The sequence below is a fragment of the Lissotriton helveticus genome, chromosome 3_1 (assembly GCF_964261635.1).
Source record: "Lissotriton helveticus chromosome 3_1, aLisHel1.1, whole genome shotgun sequence".
Lineage (NCBI taxonomy): Eukaryota > Metazoa > Chordata > Amphibia > Caudata > Salamandridae > Lissotriton > Lissotriton helveticus.
The window spans coordinates 944,557,890-944,578,115 of NC_136061.1; positions in this window are offsets into that span (position 1 = coordinate 944,557,890).

Here is a 20,226-nt window from a genome sequence, read left to right on the forward strand (position 1 = left end):
CGCCCTGGGGACAGAGGCTAGTTTCAGAGACAGATTGGCCAATTCTAGGCCCACAGGGGCAATAGATGAGTGGAACTGGCGAAAGTGGGCAGATGTGTGAACAGATGACATCGGGTCAGCTGGGGAGCCAGACTTAATTTTTAAGCACAAGGCCTCAAATTCCTTGGGGCTTTAGCAAAGGGAGGAATGACAGACAATTGCCCTCCATAATGTCCACCCCTCCAGATACAACATTCTCAGCAAGAATAGTCTCATTAGAGAGGCCCTGATAAATCTGCTCTACTTTTTTCACGAAATGGTTAGCTAATGCCTCGCATTGATGGTTAGAGGCTACAGGAGAGGCACTGGTCACGCCCGCACTATTCATATTTTTGAGCATGGCGACAATTGTCTTGGCGGGATTGGAGCTGGCCAAGATTTTATTGGCTACAACTCCGCCCGCGTTCTTCGAATAAGCTTATAACTCATAGCTGCCTTATGCAGCCAACCCTCACTATGAATGGGCTTCCACCATGAGTAAGTAGTAAATTATTACAGGACTGTGACCTGTTACCCACGTCGGGATCGGGGTAGAAAGATGGAGCAAACAAACAATATCCCAACTGGTAATATTCTGGAGACGATTACACATGTATGCTAAAAGCATTACAGGTACAGAAGTAAGGAGACTTGAATCAATTTCAGTTTTGGTTGTTATGCACCATATACTATTTACAAGAAAATTATACACTTATAGCAGCACTGTACGAGAGAAATCAATAACAACCCGATTGCACTTGGTGCTTAAGTATGTGCAAGTGACATAAGTGGCGACGAAAGTGACAAAGTGGACAGCGTGAACGGCAGGAGTTGAAATAGGGTCTGGCCACAGTGTTGGGCACAGGGCCTGTCCCCAATTTGCAGCCAACCCCTGATGTGCACATCCTTCCTCTGTACAGTATAGATTGAATTCAGGGCCCCAACCCAGCATGGACAGCCAACCTCTCCTGATTATGGCCGTAGGGCTTCCCCACTGGTCCAACGTGACACAGGTGGACAACCCCTCTGCGTGTGGCTGAACGCTTTGGCTGGCTTCCAGTCAGGTTCTGTGCCCCTGGTCCAACCTGATGCAGGTGGGGAACTCCTGCTGCACACAACTGAACTCCTGCTGCACATGACTGACGGCTGAGCTTAGTAGGCCTTCAATCACCCCACAGCTGACAGCCTGCCCCTGCATGTATACATTGACGAAGCACTACTCATGTGTGCTAAATTATTTGAAATAAAATGGATTCAAGACTCATACATTCGGTGGTGATATTACACATTTTGAGACCCCAGAAGGAGATTAGGGAATCCCTCCTAAAAAATGGTTTTTCTGAGATACATTTTAATTCTATGGCAGGGGTTACAATTGGAATGGGGGTCAGTGTAAGAAAGGGTTGGCCGCATGGCCTGCACCCAAAACTCTGGCAGCAGCCAACACCCACAGAGTAGAGCCTTCAGTCAGATCTAGTGGGGCTTGGGCAGAGTGCTTGAACTTCAGCAAGGCCCTGTGCCCAACACTCCAATAACAACCAACCCTTGCTGTGCACGGAGGAATGTCGGCAGCAGCAGGGCAGGCCATGCACAGGTGGGGGGCACAGGACCTGGCCTTCAGCCAGATCCTGTGCCCAACTAACCATAGAAGCCAACACCCACAGTGCACGCCTTTGGCCACAGGGCCTGCCCAACACACAACTGGTAGGTAACCCATGGTCTCCGGCCCTGCACAGCAGGGTATTGTTGGTAGGCCCTTGGCTCTGGGCAATCCATGGGCCTAATTCACAAAGGGCATCCACACTCATGACGAAGGCCCCACAGTCTCTGGGGAGTCTTCCTGCTCGGGGCGGAATCTCCACAATGAGAATTCCCATCGTGGAGATTCTGCCCGAAGTGCAGAGATTCCCCCACAACTGCAGGGCCTCCGCCATGATTGTGGTGGGCGTTTGTGAATCAGGCCCCATTTGTCCAACTCTCCATCAGCAGAAAACATCAGCAGCCCTGACCTTCGGCCTGCGCAGATGCGGTGGGCTGCATGGCCTTACTTCAGGTCACATCCTGCACCCAATGCTTCATGGATGTTTAACCCAGTTGTATATGGCACTCAGGTGTGCCCAGCAATGCATTTTCAGCAGGGCTTGACTTCCAGTCAGGCCCTGACCCCACCTTCTATTTGCAGCCAACACTCACAGCACATGGCCTTTGCCTGTCGAAAGCAGAGGTTTGCTGTAGTTTCTGACCTCCAGTCAGGTTCTGTGCCCAACCCACTGCAGTCTGCAAAGGTCTTGTGCTCACAGCCTTTAGCCGTAAGCAGCTGATTGGATGCAGAGTGTTGCTTCCATCCAGCCAATGCAGCCACCAGTGTTTGTTAGCCAACACTCGCAGTGCACGACCTTCAGCTGTTGACAGAGAGGTTGACTGCAGATCCTTGCATCCAAAAGTGGCATGAAACAGAACATTTACTTAGAAAGCATACATTTGTTGGCTTGGTGCAAATTCACTCAGCCGTTTTTTAATTATAATCATTAAAAAAAGTTGCAGATTCTGTTTTAAAGGGTGACCACTTATGTATTTTTTGGAGTTGTTAACGGTAGAGATTTCAGATCTGACTAGAGATCCAGGAGTAGATTATTAAAAAAAATAAAGAAATTCAATTAGAAGAGGGATTCTTTTCCTATTGCCCCTTTCGGATCTCCAGTCCCAAAGTTACGACCACGGATCCAAGTGCTGATTGGCAGGAGTAAGAGAAAAAATTCTCTTGTGGCAACCATTTCAGGATGCTTGGCATAGTCACTACATTCCGTAAAAAAATGTCAAGGGCCAAAGAAGGGGCAGTGTGAGTATAGGGTTAGTAAACTCTGACCCCCAAAGAATTGTGGGGGGACTCCCATACGGGCACTTATGGTTCAAATTGAAAAAAATTACAAACAGTTGATGGAACTGAGGATAGCTTTTAGGAATCATGGTACCAACACATAAATTGGTGCCCAGGATCCGCAGTAGCGGTCTTGGTAACAAGGACCACTATTTTGGATGTCAGAGTACTACTAATCTGAAAAGGATGCACAGATAGCGCAATCTTCGTGCCTGAGTACCACAAACACAGGCTAAGCTTTACCAACCTATGCAGCACCATTTGTGGGTTTATGTTACAATCTTATATATGATCTATCTGTTGCGTTATATTTTATAAGTACAACTTTGGTATGTTCCTAGACCCCCGTGCTGACAGGCCTGTTGGTACCTGCCACCTGTGAAGCTTATCTTAGAATGTTCAAGTGGAGAGTGAGAGATTGCTGGAGAGCGGAGGAGTGAGGAATAAAGACAGTTAAGCTTCTATGGTGATGTTCTTTATTTAACAATAGACTTTATAACAGTGGCGACGATCTGTGGAAGGGGACAGATGTTCCTGCTCCTCCCCTTTTTGAATGAACTCTAGCAGCAAGGAGTAAAGTGCAACAGAGATAAGAGAGTCCAAGGTAACGGACAGCAGCAAGTCACTAGGAGAAGTGTGTCTTCGAAATTAACACCCAGCAACATGAACTGGTGAGGTCTCTTAAATATTTTAACTGGTTAAAGATAACTTAGCTTGGGAACATGGACTTCAAAAAAAAAAAACAGACAGGTTACTAACGGAAATTATAGTGTCCTGTGACAGCTTAAGTATATTTAGCTAGTGAATAAGCAACGGCACTTTCTAAGACTTTGGTAAATGAAAGCATATTCGATTCAACTCACTACGTCAGGAATAAAAAAAATTTAAAAACCTGACCTCAGTATAAAATGTACCTATCGGTGCTCGAGTCTTGTAGCGCACCCGAGCTTTGGGAGCCTCAGTCCTCACAGCTGGCATCTTAATTATCCATACACCCCTGGCAATTTGTGTGTGTGTGAGGAGTCAATAAACCCCTCGGAGTAGAGTGCAGATTGAGCCCAGAGCCTGTTTCTTCAGCACTGCACTAGCGTATCATACCTCTGCGGTGTGTAAAAGGAGAATAACGGTTCAAAGGGGTTACCGGGAAGTTCTGGCCGTGGCCAAGGGAAGTTCCTCAATGCACTAAACGGGTGATAATTATTGGCACTCACCTGGTGTTTTCAGTCGACTCCTCAGACTACCGCCATCGAACCGCGAGCGGAGCCGGCTGGTGGGCGCCTCCAGCTCGACCGAACCTTGCTCGAGTGCATTCACTGCGACGCAGACGATTCCTGTCAGGAACGCCTACAGTCAGGGCCCCAGAGAGCCGCCTCTTCCTACGCGGCAGTAATTAGGGCCGGTAAACACACGGACAGCCACATTACCCATACGGAGATACGCACTCCTAAGTGTGTGTCAGTTCAAGCAGTGGGGTTAAATTTCCTCACGGTGACACGCACACCTAAATCGTTAAAGGAAATGCAGTGGAGATACGCACTCCTGTGTGTGTCAGATCATGTGGTGAATCTGAATACGACCACGGTGACACGCACACCAAATTGCAATCCATACTATTAGTGAACTGAGAGTGAACTTTATTAAATAGTATGATTTGTCAGTGAAGTATTAACAGCAGCAAGAGAGGTGTTAAATGCTAATTCTTCTACAATTATAAATCAAATGCGTACAACGTAATATTTAGACTGTCATATTTGGCTATGTCAAAGTAAGTAGAGAATTGTAAGAAATTGTATATTACCATTTTGCTATCTTGGTTATAGGAACACATTAACTCAAATTTACCTGGTTAATAGCAATTGAAATTTTAATGAAGAGTTATAGAGGAATTTACTCAGAAGTCAGTGTGTTAAAGTATCTAGAATACCATTTAAATGTGTATCTAAGTCAATAACACATGTTAACATAGGTATGTTCATCTGAATAATCCTTTTCTATAAATATAATTATCCTCTTTAAATTTATATCATGGCAGCTGCCAGCATGACACAACCTGCGTCATTCAGTGGAGTGGTGTGGCTCACTGGTTAGAGGTGGCAGACCCGGGAGCAGAAGTCGGCTCGGGACCAGGGTTCAATTCCCGACGTGGCAGGGTCATGGACTTGGGTCAGCGGACTCGATAATTCTCGCTTCGGTGCTTACTCTAATCAGGGGTTCCACTCGGCAACTCTGGGCATTAGCTTGCCTAATCTCCACAATGGCCCCATCAATTCCGGGGATGCCTGGCTCCACCTTGGGGACTCCCAGCAGGGACCATCCCAAAGGGAAAGCCAGGACGGGTTCCCCAGAGTTAAACAGCGCCAGGAAACCCCTGACGGGTAGCAGTGCGCTTTACAAGCTCAAATACATTTACATTTACATTCTTAAATGAAATTGGGGAACCCAACATGCCATGGGAGGAATGGGAAAAGATTTTTGAATCCTAGCTTGTGGCGATTGAAGGGGAGAAGTTCTGCGAGTTTAGGAAACAACATATTTTGTTGCATAATTTGGGTCCCACAGGCAGAAAGGTGTATGAGTCACTTCCAGAACCGGAAGAGGAGGAGGATGACGATGATGATGAAGCAGTCTATAACATCACACTCGTCAAGTTACGAAATCATTTTGGGGATAAGATAAACATAGTTTTAGAGAGACATAAGTCCTTCAGTCGTGCTCAAGGAAAACAAGAAAGTGTTTCAACTTATGTAGCTATACTGAGGGGTCTCAGTAAATTGTGTGATTTCAAGGACTTAAATGACTCCTTAATTAGAGACCAACTTGTACGTTGTACAAACAACAAAGAAATTCAGAAGAAACTTTTACAAACCCAACCTGATCTGCAGGAAGCAATAAAAATCGCCAAATCTATTGAACACACCGACATGTGCATCAAAGAAATGAACAACGCAGATAACAAAGTTACGGAAATAAAAAACATAGAAGAAGAAAGTGAAGTGTGCAAGATCAAAGGCGAATCACACAGAACAGAGTATAAGAAGGATATGCAACAAAACCATGCAGGAAATCCAGAAGGTTCTAAGTTAAAGTGCTTTCGCTGTGGAAGCAACAACCACTTAGCAAATTACCTCAATTGTCAAGCCAGATCGGCGTGGTGCAGGAAGTGTAATAAGAAAGGGCACCTGGCAAGTTTGTGTGAATGCTTCCCTAAGAAAACATGGAGCAATAGACCGGGAGAAGACAAAACTCAAGTGAAGAAAATAATTCTACAAGTCAATGAAGTGGGTATGGAAAAACAAGAGTATCCGGAGTGTGAAGTCAACATTGATGGGAAGAGTGTTAAAATGTTTGCTGATTCTTGTTCCCCTTTCACCCTAGTGAACTATTCAGATTTCGTATCAATTATGGGCCAAGAGGAAAAGAAAATGTCAAAAGCAGACATTTATCCGAGTGGGTATAATATAGACCCTATTCCAATGAAGGGAATGCTCAAATCCATAATTGAATTCAAAGACCGCACTACAGTAGGAAAAGTATACATTGTGGAGAAGGGGTCTAACTTATTAGGGTGGCAACACCAGAGAGAACTGGGAATTAAATTGGACCCTAATCATCCGGAACAAGTACTGTGCACCAATCTAGGAAATTACTATGAGCATATTGTTAAAGAATTCAAGGAAGTCTTCTCGGAAAAGCTAGGATTGCTCAAAGACTATCAGCATAAAATCAAATTAAAACACAACGCTAAACCAGTAGTGCACAAAACTAGACATATTCCACACTTGATGTGGGAACCACTAAAGAAAGAACTAAACAGACTAGAAGAATCGAAGATCATTGAACCTGTGGATTGCACAGAATGGGTGGCCCCCATTGTGATCGCAAGGAAGAATAATGGTCAAGACATCTGGATGTGCATCGACCTGCGAGACCTGAATAACAGCATCCTAGTTGAGAGACATCCCTTGCCACGCATCCATGAAATTTTAAGCAACATGGGGAAGGCCACTCGTTTCAGCGTTCTGACCTATCCATGGCGTATCATCAGGTGGAGCTACATCGAGAATCTAGAAGACTCACGGCGTTCACCACCCCTTTGGGTGCCTTCAGGTTCTCCCGCATGCCGTTTGGGCTAGCATCGGCGGGTGCTGTGTTTCAGAAAATTATGCAGCGCATTCTTGATGAAATACCTAAGACGCTTTGCTTTCAGGACAAGGTCCTAATCTATGGTGCGGATGAAGAAGAGCATGACTGTATCCTAAGACGGGTCCTTTCCAAATTCAAGGAGGCGGGACTCACCCTCAAACAAGAAAAATGCAAACTGGGCGTGGAATCTGTGGAGTATCTGGGACATTGCATCTCCAGAGATGGGTTCAAACCTAAGCTCTGCCTAGTTGAGGCCGTAAAGGAAGCTCCTGCACCGACCAACAAGGAAGAACTAAAATCATTCCTAGAGCTGGCAGAATACATGGCAAAATACGTACCCAGGAAGGTCCCAATTTTCCCGCTTCCCATACCAAGCAAACCATGGGAAAAGATCGCTCTTGACATAATTGGTCCACTGAATCTACCGAGAGTACTTAAGAAATTTGCAATAGTCTTAACAGATTACCACTCACATTGGACAGTTGTTAAAATGGTTAACCAAATAACCACCGCTGCAGTGATTCAATTTCTAAGAGACACCTTTGCTACTGAAGGCATACCTGCATCCATGGTCACAGACAATGGGGTCCAGTTTGTTTCCCATAGTATGACAGAGCTTCTCAGCATACTTAACATAAAACACATCACTTCACCACTGTACTGTCCCAGGGCTAACGGGTTGGTAGAAAGGATGAACCGTATGGTTAAAGGAGGAATTCAATTAGCCAGTAGCAACAACATTCCTATCAAGCAAGGCCTTCAAGAAATGTTATGGGCCTATCACACCATGCCCAACCAAGTCACAGGAGTCTCTCCTTTCTCAGCATTAAGAGGGAGAAAACCCTGCACCAAGTTCTTCCCCAATTGGCTAGGGGGAGGGTCTCTCATTACCAAGGACATGAGTGTTTTCTCTGACAGGATTCAAAACCATCAAAACAAATACAAAGAACATTATGACTCAAAACATGGTACAAAGAGCCCTAAATGGAAGGTGGGTGAGTGGGTTCACATAAAAAAATCCAAGGTGTAGTAATCCTGAAAGCAAGTTTTCAAAACCCATGTGTAGAACTGCAGTCAAGAGAAACATGGTCAGTTTAGACGATGATCAAATGTGGAGCATGGACAGACTAGTCAAGTCGCGACAAGAACAAAGCAGGCAGACCCAAAATCTTCCCAGTTCTAAGCACCCATCCGACTTTACCCCTATCCAGAGAACACGCAACACACCTGGTTGGCACAAAGACTTTATTGTGTACAAATGAACCTCCTCCTGGAGACTTGTGATGTTAGACTGTATCTATTGAAGTTTTATTGTTTTGGTTCTTAGGGGGGAAGATGTGTTACAATCTTATATATGATCTATCTGTTGCGTTATATTTTATAAGTACAACTTTGGTATGTTCCGTATACCCCCGTGCTGACAGGCCTGTTGGTACCTGCCACCTGTGAAGCTTATCTTAGAATGTTCATGTGGAGAGTGAGAGATTGCTGGAGAGCGGAGCAGTGAGGAATAAAGACAGTTAAGCTTCTATGGTGATGTTCTTTATTTACCAATAGATTTTATAACAGTTTACTATCATGAATTTGGAACTGGAAACCCTCAGACAATTAGCCATGGGTCAGAGATGCTTCCCTGAATTTGTAGTGCAAGGCTGCCACAAAACTCGCCCTGAGTTTATCTTACAAAATTGGGATATACAAAAACCAAAAAATGCATTGGGCCTGGCCAAAGGTCAACATGTGTGTCAACCCCTGTGCATAGTAAAAGCTTTGCATAGTGGGATGGCATCCCATTGCCCGTCAGAGGCTAAAGGCCCATGCAACAGTGCTTTAAGATTAAGTGCATTATTAAAAACAGATTAAATTCACTACAAAAGTAATAGTTAAAAAACGAATTATGGTTCTTGCTCAAACGCATACAACCACTGATATTTGCCAGTTATGCTATCCAATACTGCATGCATCATGCTGCCTGCCATGCTGAAAACACAGAGCAAAACACAAAACACCTCATTTCAAAATGGCAGAGGAAAAAAAAGCTGACTACCAAGAGCAAAGCAGGGTGGGTGGCATGTGTTAGAGCGTACATTGTGTGCATTGCATGTAATATCTGGTAGATTTCAATGGTTTTGTGCATTTAAGTCTAAACCATAACTCAGTTTTGTTTGTGAAAAAAAATATATATGTGCAAAAATGAACAGGGAAACCCTGGGAAGTTTCTAAGTTCCAGGTGCAGTGCTGCACCTCAATAGGAAACGCTCTACAACACACCAACACTCCAAATCTGCCCACCTCATATGTCTGTTTTCTAGCAACGTTTTTAAGCATAGGATTAGCACAGTTCCATCCATACTAAGCTATAAAGTGACACAGCCTTTTGCCATTTATACAGCAAAGTCTTTAAGCATAAGATCAACAAATGCCATCCACACTGAGCTATACAATGAGAAAACAATTATACCATTCCAGGCACAGTATTTCAGCTTTGGATTGGCACAGACAACCTGGAATTAATATACCAAACTATCACTCACTGGAGTTAATAATATAAAATCTCGACTCAATGAGACAATAGTTCTGTAAAATTTTTTTATTTAATAATAGTTGTCTAAATTTCTGTACACAATTTCTGGAGATGGGAGTAGCAAAGAAAATGACCATTAGACTAATCCAGTCTCCTTGTGATGCTGTTGCTTCCATATAAAGGTGTTACTCTACATAGATGTTATGGTTTGTAAATCAATCATGTTGTTTTATCTTTTTAGGCTATTTACTTCCTATCAAAGGGGAATGGGAATGAAAAACTTGTAATCGTATACGCTCACTATAAAGAGATATTTGATGCTTTGCCTTATGTAGACAAAACAAGGTAAGAAAACAAAACTATAAGCATGTTTTCAGAATTCCACAGAAACCTCCTATCATCTCAGGCAGGGAGTGGGCATATGTATACACGCAGAAACCGAAGCCCCTTGGGTATCACAACCGAATAATTCCAAACCTGTCATGTGTCAGATTAAAGGGATGGGCAGGTAGAGGTTAACCTCTCAATTTCCACTCAAATGTAAGATAAGTGTTCTCATTGGAGCTAATATAAATTCCAAACTCATCTGTTACTAACAGCATGCTCTTCTGATTGCAAATGATGGCTCAATGCTGTATATCATTTTTCGTGAACACTTTATTACATAATTCAGCAAATTGTAATGGACATCCCTTGCAAGTAAATATTGAATACATTTTCATAATCAAATGATAACATGTCTCTAAACGCTTTTCAGATTTCTATGCCCTCAATGAGAAGAATGGTCATATTTTCATGAATATCCTTTGAATTGCTTAGATATCAGGTAAACTCTTTGGGACCAATGAAAAGATTTTAGCACTCATTTGCAATTATGAGGACATGTGTTGGACCTGTTGGATCTGGCCCTTTCTGGATGGTCACCCCAAATTGTTTTGCCTTTCTCCGCCTTACTTAGAAGAGCAAGTTTTTGTCTGCATCAGGACTCTGCACTTTACCTTTGCTAATCAGTGCTAAAGGGCTTGTGCTCTATTTTTTAAAACCTGGTAAAATTGGGCAACACCTTACTAGCACATTCAATTTATTTGGAAGTCCCCAGTAAATGGTACTACATTTACTATTTAAATTAAATTAAATAATACTAGTGGGCTGCAGCAATGATTGTGCCACCCAATAAATTAGCCTTTTAAAACATGTCTGAGGCCTGCTCCTGCAGCCTGTAGTGCAGTTTCAAACTGGTATTTCAACCTGACAAATAAACATTTTGCCATGCCTAAACCTTTCTTTTCAATAATTATAAGCCATCCATAAGGCAGACCCTAAAGTCTCTTGGGGAGGGTGACTGGTATTTAAAGGTGGGATGTTTGTTTAGGTTTTACATGTCCTGAAAGTGAAAAACTCCTGAAGTTGTTTATAACTGTTATAAGCCATATCTCTCCCGAAGGGTTACATTATTTCAATTAATAAGTGCTAAAGTCAGACTGGGAAAGGATATATAAATTATGTTTACACTGAAATGAATTGCATTTTGAAATGCTTTTTAATTGTAAAGTCTGATTTTAGATTATCATTTTAAAAACGCCACTTTTAAAAAGATGCAGAAAGAACAATTGAAGGACGGAATACTGAACAATGTCAAACATTCACACCCAGTACAGGGATATGGGTATAAAGTCATTTTTTGTTTTGTTCACCACGCCATTCCAGTTCGGACTCAGCCATATGCAAATCAGTTTGGACCCTGCCTCCCCATGGGAACAGTCCAGCTCGAACTGTCAGGCCAGGTCGTCCCCAGACCATAAGCAAGCATCCTAGGACCGGTTTTGGGGTACCACCCCTCATCAGCCAGAATAGCTTGTCTCCACTAGCATGGTGAACACAGGTCGCATGTCTGAGCATACCCATCCTGCTCAGTACCATTTTCCTGCCCATATATTGAGAGGCCTTTCTAGGAGTTTCCAGTTGCCTGCATCTGTTAATGGTTCCCCCATTGAGACTGTGTATTTGGGACCAGACACTTAACAATGGGATCTAGGTGTAGTTGAGAGAGAGTCTTCCTGGAAAGGTGTCGGGAAAGGAGCTGTATTCTGCACTTATTACATTTCAAAGTTGTTGTGCCATTGTGTTTTCCTGTTACTCTGTACTCGGGCTCCCTTTTGCCCTGCTCGACGCCCCCTCCCCCTTTTTTCTTCTGTACTCTGTCCGATTCCCGGCTCTGCTCCCCTGCGGCCCACCCCCACGCCACCCTGCTCCCGCCTCCCAGCTGCTCCTCCCTCCCTCCCCGCCTCAAATGGCGGCTTCTGCGCGGCAGTAAGAGCGACCCCTGACCCTGCTTAGAGGCCAGGTGACCCCCCCCTCCTGCCGCACAGCTCCACCTGTGTGCCTGCTCCTTCCTCCTCGCTGCCGCTGCTACGAGTGTGAGTTTGATCCTGCTGCGCCCTGAACGTGCTGTCTGGTTTGTTTAAATTTATTGCTGCCACTGTTCCTCTGTTGTGCCATTGTGTTTTCCTGTTACTCTGTACTTGGGCTCCCTTTTGCCTTGCTCGTCACCACCCCCTCCCCATTTTTTCTTCTGTACCCTGTCCGATTCCCACCACTGCTCCCCTGTGGCCCGCCCCCTCACCGCCCCGCTCCCACCTCCATGCTGCTCCTCCCTCCCTCCCCGCCTCAAATGGCGGATGCTGTTCTGCCGCGTCGCTGCCGTGCCGGAAGCATGCCAGAGGCAAGACATCTGCGCCCATCTGCACCTGGACCGCGCCCCGCGCCAGAACACCTGGACCCCGTGACCATCACGGCGCCAGACTCAGGTACGACGCCAGCACTTTCCTCACACTCAATGCTGGCCACCACCCTACCTGCTTCCAGGCTGCCCCAAAATGATCCCATGGACCCTTCTCCTGCCGAAGCTGCAGATTCTCCTGCGACACAGCCGCCAAACCACCAAAGACTGGACCCAATCACCTCGGCTGCATACTCCTCAACACCCGCTCTGCACGCAAACACGCTGTAGAGCTCTGGGACCTGCTCGACAATTGCGCCCCAGACGTCGACTTCCTGACCGAGACCTGGTGGAACGACTCTGCGGCACCAGACACCGCCATAGCCATCCCAGACGGATACAAAATCTCCCACAGAGACCGCACCAATGGAATAGGAGGAGGAATTGCTATCGCTCACAAGTCCTCCCTCAAGGTCTCCACTCACGTAGAGGACACCCTCAGCACTGTCGAACACTTGCACTTCAGGATCCACACCAACCCCAACTCCACCCTCAGAGGAACCCTCGTCTACTTACCCCCTGGACCCCGGCCACAATTCAGCTACTCCATTGCCGACCTTGTCAGCACCCACGCCCTTGCCTGCACGGACTACATCCTCCTCGGGGACCTGAACTTCAACCTCGAGAACAACAACGACGCCAACTCCGCCACCCTGATCAACAATCTCGCCAATCTCGGCATCAGACAACTGGTCACCACACCCACCCACACCGTTGGCCACATGCCTGACCGCATCTTATCCATGCAAATTCACATCTCCTTCTACCACACCACCAAACTCCACTGGACAGACCACCACTGCATCCACTTCACCTACAATAAGCCCACCACACACCACCACACCCAACAGCTGCCCCGCCACTGCTGGAGCAACGTTAAGGAAGACCAGCTTGCCAACAACCTCGCCCAGAACCCACCCACCGACCCCGCCAACCCAGACACCGGCGCCCGCAACTTTAGACAATGGAGGGACGACTGCGCCAACACCCTCGCCCCGATCAAGAAACCTTCCAACAGTTGACCAACAAGAAAGCCGCCTGGTTCACCAAAGAACTCCAGACATCCAAATGAACATGCCGGAAACTGGGGAGGAAATGGCTCCACGAACGTACATCGGACAGCTACGCAGCCCACACAGACGCCACCCGCAGACATCACCACCTCATCAGATCAGCCAAGAGATCGTGCTTCAAAGCCCACCTGGACAAGAAGGCACACAATAGTAAAGAACTTTTCGGCATCGCCAACCCCAGCGCCATCACCAACGACATCCCACCCACACAAGAACTATGTGACGCACTGGCCACCTTCTTCCACCGCAAGATCTCTGACATCCATGTCAGCTTCGACACCCCGATGACGCCAGACCCCACCCACCTGGCAAACACCACCCGCATCAACCACCTGACCACCTGGACCAACTTCAATGATGACGAAACGCGCAAGATCATGAACTCCATTCACTCAGGATCTCCATCAGACCCCTGCCCACACCACATATTCAACAAAGCAGCCGCAACCATCGCACCCCAACTCCAGAAAGTAATCAATGCCTCCCTTGAGACAGCCACATTCTCGGAAAGCTGAAAACACGCCGAGATCAGCGCCCCCTCAAGAAACCCAAAGCGGACCCCAAGGACCTCAAGAACGTCCGGCCCATCTCCCTGCTCCCGTTCCCGGCAAAGGTCATCGAGAAAGTCGTCAACAGGCAACTGACCCGATTCCTCAAAGACAACAATATCCTAGACCCATCCGAGTCCTGATTCCGAAGAAACCACAGCACAGAGACATCCCTCATCGCCGCCACAGATGACATCAGGATGCAACTAGACAATGGTGAGACATCAGCCCTCATCCTCCTAGACCTATCAGCCACCTTCAACAGGGTCTGCCACCGCACACTAAAGACACGCCTCCGAGATGCTGGAATCCAAGAGAAAGCCCTTGACTGGACCACATCCTTCCTCTCCGGGAGAACATAGAGCGTCCGCCTCCCGTCCTTCCGCTCCGAAGCCACCGACATCATCTGCGGCGTACCCCAGGAATCATCCCTTAGCCCGACACTGTTCAACATCTACATGGCCCCCCTCGCTCACGTCGCCCGCCAACCCGATCTCAACATCATCTCCTATGCCGACGAAACCCAACTGATCCTCTCACTCACCAAGGACCCACACACCACCAAAACTAACCTCCAGGAAGGAATGAAGGCCATAGCAGAATGGATGAGGAGCAGCCGACTGAAGCTGAACTGAGTGAACTGAGAAGACGGAGGTCCTCATCCTCGGACCCACCCCCTTAGCCTGAGACGACTCCTGGTGCCCAATATCGCTAGGAACAGCACTGACACCCCCGACCACGCAGGCAACCTGGGAATCATCCTCGACTCCTCACCCTCCATGTCAAATGAGGTCAATGCCGTCTCCTCCTCCTGCTACAACACCCTCTGCATGCTCCGCAGGATCTACAAGTGGATCCCCACCGAATCCAGAGGAATGGTGGCCCAGGCCCTCGTCAGCAGCAGGTTGGACTATGGCAACGTGCTCTACGCAGGCATCCCGACCAAACACCAGCGACGACTGCAACGCATTCAAAATGCCTCCGCCCAACTCATCCTCGCCGAAGCCACATCACCCCTCACCTGAGAGACCTACACTGGCTCCCGTCAAACAAAGGATCATCTTCAAGCTTCTCACCCACACACACAAAGCCTTCCACAACACCGGATCAGCCTACCTCAACGGCCGACTCAGCTTCTACACCCCCACCCGCCAGCTCCAATCCGCCTCCGTCCCCAGCATCCAACGAAAGACCGCCGGCAGCAGATCCTCTCCTTCCTCGCCACCAAGACCTGGAACACCCTCCCCACCCAACGACGGCAACTCAAGTCCTACTCACCTTCAGAAGACTCCGCAAGACCTGGCTTTGAGACCCTCATGGGTAAATAGTGCGCTTTATAAATGGATTGATTGATTGATTGATTGATTGAAAGAACCTCCCCACAGCACACACAAAGGAAACCTGCCTTAGGCCAGCCTTTGCCTTTATCCCCCTAGACAATTTTAAACCAGGACCAGGGGAAGGTGACAAACTGACCAGAACCATTTTTGTGTGGTTGGCCAGACGTTCTCGACACAAAGGCTGGCACCAGTTATGAAAATAGGACCCTCAGAAAACTCATCAGATCACTTCTGGCTCTGTGGAAAACTCAAAAGAAGGACTATCCTGCTGCCACAAAGACTGCCCTGATGCTTGAGGGAATAACTTGATGTCTGCAGATCGAAGATTTAACCTGCCTGCTTTGATCCTAGGCTATCCTTTTTTGTATTGGGAACAGGCCAGTACACTCCAAAACTCTGCCACCTGTGATGACCGCCAAAGCAAACCTGCAATGCTTAACCTGCTTTTTGTGCAGAAAACCTCCTTCAATAGGAATGGATCTTATTGCACCAGCCTTGAGAAGGTAACTCTTCAATGTCACTAACCTTTAGTGAGTTTTGTGGTTCAACCTGACCAGGGCTGTGGTTGTGTATTGAATGGGGCTTCCACCCCACTTAACAAATAACCAAATTTTTCACAGCATGCATTTAGTACCAGATGAGTTCAGACTTGATCCTTAGTCCGTGGCAGCCGGGAGGGATTTGGGGTGGTGAGGCGGGGGGGTAAGGGGGTGTAAGAAAAAAATATCACCTACCTCCTTGCTGCTCTGTCCCATGTTGTCTCTTCTCCACTGAACAGGAAGGTAGCCTCCCCAGAGCCAATCACAACACTGCAATGCAGCCTTGTGATTGGCTCCGCTAAGCCAATCACAACTCCAAAATGCAGCATTGTGCTTGATCTGAGTGCTGTAGTTTGACGCTCAGATGGGGACTGTGGGACTGGGGACCTGGTCATGTTCTCCATCCGGGCTGTAATGCAGCCTGGGTGGAGAACAAGCTAAGTGAGCATGACTGTTTGGCCGGGCCAAGACATCCGGTCAAAGTGCCATGCACACTTTAGTGTGCCTGCCACTCCTCCCCTGCCCTGCGAACAGAGCAGCCCCACCCAGCGCAGCCACTGCAGGAACAAATAAAATGATAATAACATCAAGTTATTGTCATTTTATTTTTCCTTTTTTTCACTGCTGCAAAGCAGTGAGTGGGGCAGCACTCCTCCACCTCAGTGGAGAAGCCGCCACTGTCCTTAGTTCAGCTCACTTCTAAAAAGAGGAACAACGGCATATCTCCTTACAAACTAAAATTCATAAACATATATGTCCGTCAAGTGGCTTCCAAAATTATACTATTGCCAGAGGAGACTATGGGGAAGTAGTGAACAACCACACATTTGTAATTCTGTGGGTGTTAGCAAATATTTTTTTATCTTACTTTGCACACTGATACCTAGTGCTGATACCGATCTCTATATATGTGTACATTGGCTTTGAAACATACAAAAGCACCCCATATTTCATGAGGGTCTGAAAGAAAGGAACTCACCCTATAGGTAAGTAATGTATGCAAAGTACTTGTGAGGAAACAAATAACTAGAAAGATTCATTTTTGACAGATTTTTTATTTGTTCCTGGATATTTATTTTACATTGAGTATATTTAGTTGGTTTTATTATGCATTTGTTTCATTTATTGTTAGTTTATGTATTTTAAATTGCAGCTTATTCAGGGTTCCTGGTCAGATTATTGTTATGTGCATTGCATGATTGTTTATATTTAGATTTTGTTTATGTGCTCTTTACACTTATGTTTAATTTCATTCTGTTATTGGTAATTGTTATGTTTCTACTTGGTTTATGTTTAAATATGTTTATGTCCAGTTACGATTTAGCCTACGTTAAGATCAGCTTCCGTTTGTACGTTTAAATTACATAGCATGCAGATGATGTGCGAGGTGTTAGTGCTCCCTAGATTTTAATATCTGCCAGTTTAAGAGATTTTTATGGATTAATTTTGTTTGTTCAATTTAACATTCAGATTTACATATATAGACTGACATAGTGCAATTGTTTTTTAATCGAATTCCCTGTGTAGAAGTGGGGTTTTCTAATGTATGTTAGTTAGGCCACATTTTAGTGTAGACAAACATTTTGGCTAAAATGAAAGTCGTCTTTGTCACTCATCATTAATTTCCCCCTTGCACTCATCCTCTCCCCACAAACTGCAGCACACAGTCAAGCTGAAAACATAATAGTTTATTTCCAATGTTACTGTTATTTTGCTCAAGATGAACCTTCTACAGTTCAGCTGTAGCTTGCAACATGTCGCCATGTCTTCCGCTTCATTCACATAAAACATCGGTGTTAATGGATCTTCTTTATTCAAACATCTCTGAATGATATTAGCATAGAGGTTGCAAAATAAGTATTCATGTAGTGGGTTAGTGTTTAAGTGCCTAAGCAATGTAATGTTTACTTTTCATGTGCTCTATTTTGCGGAAGAAATCATACATTTGCTCACCGCACGATGAATGCATAGAAATTCCTATTTCACATGCAAGAATTGTGTATAAACCCCCTTATTTTAGGGGTGATGCCGTACAAGTTCACATTTTACTTGGGATGCTGTCTGATTCATTTTTGGCTGATTTTGCCTACTCTGTATAAGGCCGCATTTGAGAGCCTTCATAACATTGAATCTGTATATCATTATTCTTGATTTTTTTTTGTTATAAATTTGTTATTGAGCAGAGCAGAGAACCAAAAAAAATAGCATAGCATTGGTCTTCAGGTAGGAATAATACTCATATTTCCACACATAACGCACATATATCCTATATCATATATACAAGACACCTATATCATATGTACAGTTAAGAGCTGAAACCCATCAGACTAAGATATACAGATATTTAAAAGAAATAAAGCAGAGAGTCCTGAACACCCCAAGTTCATAAACATCAAGACAGCAATTAATTACCCCCTTCGCATCTGACACTAACTAAAGTGATTAGTACCGGATAATCATCAAGAATAAATCGGTTAGTTCGTCTGTACCTTTTTCCATTTAACAGATCGTGGCATTATTACTACAGTACAAAAACTTTACTTGAGGTTGAAAGTGCAGTGCATTAAGTGCTTAATTTTCTAAAGTGAAAACGTGCTAAAGTGCTGGAGATCTTGTAATACAGCCAAGTTGTCAAAAAACTTCCAAACCACTGCAAACCTTTTTTGTTGCACCAACCCATTTAGCACATGCTTCCTCGAATCTCCTTATTCGTGCCATTTTATTTACCCATTTAAGATAAGATGGAACCTCCTGCGACCTCTAATTTTGGAGGATTAATGAGCATGCTACTTTAGAGCAAATTGATAAATACATCTCTTCAGTTCCGGTCAGTTCTGTCCTAGCTTTTCAGAGTCCAAAGAGAACCACTTCTGTCTCGGGGTTGATTGGCTCATTGCTCAAAAAATATTTTCCCAAAAGCTTCGGGCATGTAAAAAGTGTATGAAGCCAATCTCCCTTACATTGGAAGAGGCATCAAAAGCATTTATTGTCTACTTCCGGATGACATTTATTTAGCTTTTTCGGATTATAATAAGCCAGCCATCACAACAGGAGGGTCATCCTTTTAAAATTAGCCGCTCTTAGGGCCTTGCTTTCCAATTGGGCTATAGTCTGCCATTCCTGATGAGAGAAAAAACAATTTGTCTCCCGGCTTATTTTCCCCAAAAATTCATCCACCAAGGGAAGTGCCTTGTGCTTCATAAGTGAGGAATACCAATTTCCCACTCCCTTCAAATTTACTTTGAATAGCGCATTAGCTAGGGGAGTTGGAGCCCTGCTTACCGGGAATATATATTTTTTTATAAAATTTGTAATCTGTATATATTCTAAATACCCTGGCTTCATTTGGCTCCCTACCCTGCCTATTACTCCTTCCCAGGGAATCATTTTAGTACCAATGAGAAACTGGCCCAAATGCTCAAGGCCAATATCTTTCCATATCTTAAAATGACTTGAATGAATATGCAGGCCAAAACCCCTACATTCATCCAATTTCAGAAAGGCAAATCCGGGAACATTTGCTTGTATAAACAACAATTGAAGTCGATTAGAATAGTCACGCACGGTCTTATAGCACGACTTTTTCGGTAATTTAGATGTTTTTAGAAATGCGGGGATTTGTGTACCGGACTCAGCAATCATCTTCTTAAAATATGTGTCCATCTGATCGTTTGGTTCCACCAGGCGTGCCGTAAGATCTAATAACGCAGCCTCGTAGTATGTGCAATGTTTGGTAGGGCTAAGCCCCCCCTGATTAGTCTCTGGTTGTAGTATATGCAAATTGACCCTAGCTGCCTTTTTGTTCCAAACAAATTCCTTAAACATAGTGTTCATTTCCTTAAAATATTTAGCATTAATTTTTAAGGGTACATTAACAAACAAAAATATTAATAAAGGATGAATTGAAATTTTTAGGAGTGCAACACGCTCAATCAAGGGCAAAAGGGACCAATTATCTAACAAAGTTTTAATTTTAATTCGCCCAGCTGTATAGTTTAGATTGAATAATTGATCTATATGGCATGAGACAATATTACCCAGGTATCTGATTGGCTCATCTTTCTGGGCCTGAGTTCTTAAAATCATGGGTAGACAGTCACCATTCGAGTTAAGCAATAACACCTCCGTTTTCTTTTGATTTATCTTATAGCCTCCTATTTGTACAAATTTGCTAAATTCATGAAGGGCTTTTTCTCGATCTGTTTTTCCAGGGAAAGGTACATAATTATGTTGTCTGCAAATAATTTTACTTTTGGTATCCCTTCACATGGAGCTCTGATAAGGGAGTTTCCACGAATTCTTACAGCATGGGGTTCAATGAAATAAGTAAATAAAAGACGGGACATCGGGCACCCTTGTCTAGTACCGCGATTTATTTGCACGG